We start from the raw sequence: 5,830 nt of genomic DNA, 5'->3' as shown, positions 1-5,830 counted from the left end.
GGCTGGAGCGATTCATGATCTGGTCTTTCTTTTGACTTGGTTGAGAATTTATGATCCTCCTGGTTGTGTACCGGTGCTGTGGCCTGTCCTACTGCCTTCAGGTATAGGCCACTTTGTCCCTGCAGCAGGGGCATCTCCTCGTAAACTCTCCAGTCAAAATCCTCGCTAACCTCTGTTTGTCCTCTTTGACAAATTTGAACTTCCTGTTCATGTGCAAAGCATCTTGCTAGTGCTAACCTCAAGGGCCCAGTCTTCCTAATCCTGCTGTACCTCTAGTTTACTTTCAAGTGACTCCCCTCCAGGTTGTGCACATTGTGATATTCCTCTGGTTATATCTCAGATATGAGTCCAAATTGAACTGGGCAAAAGCATTTCCCTCAACTTCCCTATAATATCAGGATCACTGTATTATGCTCTCTCTCCCCTCTCTTGCCAATTTCTCCTCCTGTCCATTATCCCTTGAACCTGAGACATGGGCTCTAATCTCTCTACTTCTTCTATGTCATACCTTTCCCCCCTAGGGCAGCATCTTAGGCCATGGTCTTCCTCATAGGTAAAATATATCTTTAGGCATGCCTAGATACTATGTTTAGAAATTTGGTATCTAGGCATGTCTCCTGATAAGCTAGGGAAAAGGAGGGTAAAAAAATCAATTGGGACCCCCTACCTCATGCTATATAAAAAAATGAACTCAAAATAGATCAATGACCTAAATATGAGCTAAAATCATAAAACCCTTAGAAGAAAGTTTAGGGGAAAATCTTTATGGTCTTGGATTTGGCAATGGATCCTTGGATATGACACCAAAAGCATGAACAACAAAAAATAGATAAATTGGACTTCATCAAAATTAAAATCTCTTGTGCATCAAAAGACGTTATGAAGAAAGTGAAAATATGACATATAGAATGGGGGGAAATAGTTGCAAATCATATATCTGATAAGAGTTTAACATCCAGAATATATAAAGAACTTCTACAACTCAACAACAAAAAGACAAACAGTGCAGTTAAAAGGTGGTCAAAGCCTGGTTGGTCCCTAGAGCTTCAGGGGTCTTTGTGGTGCCTGGACCCAGAGCCAGAGTTTGGCAGATGTGACTGTTGGCATTGCCTCATGCAGCAACTTTTTAAAAAAAAATTTTTAAATTCAATTTTATTGAGATATATTCACATACCATACAATCATCCATGGTGTACAATCAGCTGTTCACAATACCATCTTATAGTTGTGCATTCATCACCCCAATCTATTTTTAAACATTTTCCATACACCAGAAAGAATCAGAATCAGAATAAAAAATAAAAATAAAAAAAGAACACCCAAATCACCCCCTCCCCCAATCCCACCCTATTTTTCATTTGGGTTTTGTCCCCACTTTTCTACTCATCCATCCATACACTGGATAAAGGGAGTGTGAGCCACAGGGTTTTCACAATCACACTGTTACCACTTGTAAGCTACATTGTTATACAATTGTCTTCAAGAGTCAAGGCTACTGGGTTGGAGTTTGGTAATTTCAGGTATTTACTTCTAGCTATTCTAATATATTAAAACCTAAAAAGTGTTATCTGTATAGTGCGTAAGAATGTCCACCAGAGTAACCTCTCAACTCCATTTGAAATCTCTCAGCCACTGAAGCTTTATTTCGTTTTATTTCGCATCCCCCTTTTGGTCAAGAAGATGTTCTCAATCCCATGATGCCAGGTCCAGGTTCATCCCTGAGAGTCATATCCTTTATTGCCAGGGAGATTTACACCCCTGGGAGTCAGGTCCCATGTAGGGGGGAGGGCAGCGAGATCACCCACCAAGGTGGCTTAGTTAGAGAGAGAGAGACATCTGAGCAACAAAGAGGTACTCAGTGGGAGACTCTTTGGCACAATTACAAGCAGGTTTAGCCTCTCCTTGTAGCAACAAGCTTCATAGGGGCCAGTCCCAAGACAGAGGGCTCTGCACATCAAGCCGTCAGTCCCCAATGTTTGTGAGAACATCAGCAACAATCCAGGTGAGGAAGTCCAACACCTCTGCATTCTCCCCCAGCTCTTCAGGGGGGCCCCGAATATGTGTTTTTATTCTCCACCCAAATTACTTTAGGATGTGTTGCTATTTCATTCTAATCTATACAGACCTACCATAGCTCACTTCCTATTCAAAGTTCCATGTAATTGTAGTGTTAGAACAAACTGACTGTAGAAGTTATATTGTTTAGAAAATACAGATCCTATACCAAACAAATTTCTCTTCCCTTGGTCTCACATGGAAGTCCATACAGCAACTTTTTTTTTTAAATTCAGTTTTATTGAAATATATTCACATACCGTACAATCATCCATGGTATATGTGCTGGTTTGAATGTATTGTGTCCCCCAAATGCCATTGTCTTTGTAGTTTTGTGAGGCAGACGTTTTTGGTGCTGGTTGGATTTGCTTGGAATGTGCCCCACCCAGCTGTGGGTAATGATTGTGATGAGATGTTCCCATGGAGGCATGGCCCTGCCCATTCAGGGTGGACCTTGATCAGTGGAGCTGTATAAATGAGCTGACTCAGAGAGAGGGAACTGAGTGCAGCTGGGAGTGATGTTTTGAAGAGGAGCAAGCTTGCTAGAGAGGAACGTCCTGGGAGAAAGCCGTTTTGAGGCCAGAGCTTTGGAGCAGACGCCGGCTGCCTTCCCAGCTAACAGAGGTTTTCCGGACACCACTGGCCATCCTCCGGTGAAGGTAACCGATTGCTGAGGTGTTACCTTGGACGCTTTGTGGCCTTAAGACTATAACTGTGTAGCAAAATAAACCCCTGTCTTATATCCATCTTTGGTGTTTTGCATTCTGCAGCATTAGCAAACTAGAACAGTATACAATCAACTGTTCACAGTATGATTGTATAGTTATGCATTCATCACCACAATCTATTTCTGAACATTTTCCATACATCAGAAAGAATCAGAATAAGAATAAAAAATAAAAGTAAAAAAAGAACACCCAAACAATCCCCCCCATCCCACCCTATTTGTCATTTAGTTTTTGTCCCCACTTTTCTACCCATCCATCCACACACTAGACAAAGGGAGTGTGATCCACAAGGCCTTCACAATCACACTGTCACATCTTGTAATCTACATTATTATACAACCGTCTTCAGGAGTCCAGACTACTGGGTTGGAGTTTGGTAGTTTCAGGTATTTACTTCAAGCTATTCCAATACATTAAAACCTAAAAGGTGTTATCTACATAGTGCTTAAGAATGTCCACCAGAGTGACCGCTCGACTCCACTTGAAATCTCAGCCACTGAAAGTATTTCTTCTCATTTTGCATCCCCCTTTTGGTCAAGAAGATATTCTCAATCCCACGATGCTGGGGGGTCCACATTCATCCCTGGGAGTCATATCCTGCGTTGCCAGGGAGATTTACACCCCTGGGAGTCGGGTCCCACATAGGGAGGAGGGCAGCAAGTTCACCTGCCAAGGTGGCTCAGTTAGAGACAGAGAGGGCCACATCTGAGCAAAGAGATACTCGGGGAGACTCTTAGGCACAGTTATATGCAAGTTTAGCCTCTCCTTTCATGCAGCAACTTTTAAAGAGGCTGAAAAGGAGATCAGACTTCAATTGTGGATATGAACAAAATGAACTTGGTTGAGACTAGGGAAGATCAGACTAAAGAGTAGTGGATGATATTAACTGTGTTTTTAAACTTCAGCTTCTGTATGGGACCAAAGGAAGAGATGTTTATTTGGTGCAAAATCTATATTTTCTGTAGCACACTATATAATTTAACTTGTATGGTCAGTTTACTCCAACACCGTAATTACATGGAACCTTGATAGGGGTGAGATCCTGGTTGGTTTGTACAGGTTAGCATCAAGCCCCGATACATCCTAGAGTAATTTGGCCAGAGAATAAACAGTATTTGCAAAGCTCCCTTGAGGGACTGGGGAAAAATGTGGAAATATTAAACTTCCCCAGCTGGGGAATTCCTGATATTCTCACAAGCTTGGGGACTATCAGTTTATTAGGCCGAGCCCTTGATCTTGCAGCTTGCCCTTATGAAGATTTTTTACTGCAAAGGAGAGGCTGTCAAATTACAATTGTGCCTAATACTCACCCCCAGAGAGCTTCTTTGGTTACTCAAATGTGACCTTTCTCTCTAAGCCAACTCGGTAGGTAAACTCACTGCCCCCCAGTGACATGACTCCCAGGGGTGTATATCTCCCTGGCAACGTGGGACATGACTCTGGGGTTGAGCCTGGACCTGGCATCGTAGGATTGAGAAAGCCTTCTGGACCAAAAGGGGGAAGAGAAATGAAAGAAAACAAAGTTCCAGTGGCTGAGAGATTTCAAATGGAGTTGAGAGGTCATTCTGCAGATAACTCTTATGCATTATATAGATATCCCTTTTTAGTTTTTAGTTTATTAGAATAGCTAGAGGGAAATATCTGAAACTGTTGAACTGCAATCCAGTATCCTTGATTCTTGAAGATGATCATGTAACTATATAGCTTATATGGTGTGACCATGTGATTGTGAAAACCTTATGGCTCACACTCCCTTTACCCAGTGTATGAACAAATGTGTAGAGAAATGGAGACAAAAAGCAAATGAGTGATAGCAGGGAGGAGGGGTATGGGATATTTTGAGTGTTCTTTTTTACTTTTATTTTTATTCTTATTTTTATTTTTTGGAGTAACGATGTTCAAAAATTGATTGTGGTGATTAATGTACAACTATATGATGATACTGTGAACAATTGTTTTACCCTTTGGATGATTGTATGGTATGTGAATATATTTCACTAAAATTGCGTTAAAAAAAAAAGATGGTCAAAGGACTTGAATATTCATTTCTCCAAAGAAGATATACAGATGGCCAATAAGCACACAAAAAGATGCACAACATCATTAGTCATTAGGGAAATGCAACTCAAAACCACAGTGAGATACCATTTCACACCCTCTAGGATGACTATTATTTTAAAAATGGGAAAATAACAAGAGTTGAGGAGTATGTGGAGAAATTAGAATCCTTTACATTGCTGGTGACAATGTAAAATGGTGCAGCCACTGTGGAAAACAGTTTGGTTGTTTCTCAAAAAGTTAAACATAAAATTACCACATGACCCAGAAGTTCTCCTAGGTATGTTTCCAAAAGAATTGAAAACAGGGACTTAAATAGATACTTGTACACCAATGTGCATAGCAACATTATTCACAATAACTAAAAGGTGTAAACAACCCAAATGTCCATTGAGGAATGAATGGATGAAAAAAAGAGAATTATATAGTGGAATATTATTCAGTCATAAAAAAGGGATGAGGTTCTGATACATGCAACAACATGGATAAACTTTGAAAATTTTATGCTAAGGCCAGGCACAAAAGTATAAATATTGTATGATTCTACTTATATGAAATGTCTAGAATAAGAAAATTCATAGAGACAGAAAGAGTTTAGAGGTTATCAGGGGCTTGGGGGATGGAAAAATAGGGAGTTATTTTTAATGGGTATAGAGTTTATGTTTGGGGTGATGAAAAAGTTTTCATAATGGATGATGGTGATGGTTGCAGAACATTATGAATGTAATCAAAGCCACTGAATTGTACACTTTAAATTGGTTAAAATGAAAAAAAAATGGTTAAAAAGGCAAATTTTATGTTCTATATATAATTTAAAAAAAGAATTGGGAAATGCATTTCTTGCAACCAACTGGCTATAAATTTACTGTGTTGTTGCATATTCAAAAATCCTATGTGATACGTCAAAACTGAATGACTTGCCCTGCATTCCTCATTTATGGTCCCTATCTGCTGCCTCTCCTCTCATACTCAGGCAGATGAATGCCTCA

This window comes from Choloepus didactylus, chromosome 4 (genome assembly GCF_015220235.1).
Source record: "Choloepus didactylus isolate mChoDid1 chromosome 4, mChoDid1.pri, whole genome shotgun sequence".
Classification (NCBI taxonomy): Eukaryota; Metazoa; Chordata; class Mammalia; order Pilosa; family Megalonychidae; genus Choloepus; species Choloepus didactylus.
Note: the sequence above shows the minus strand (reverse complement) of the source record.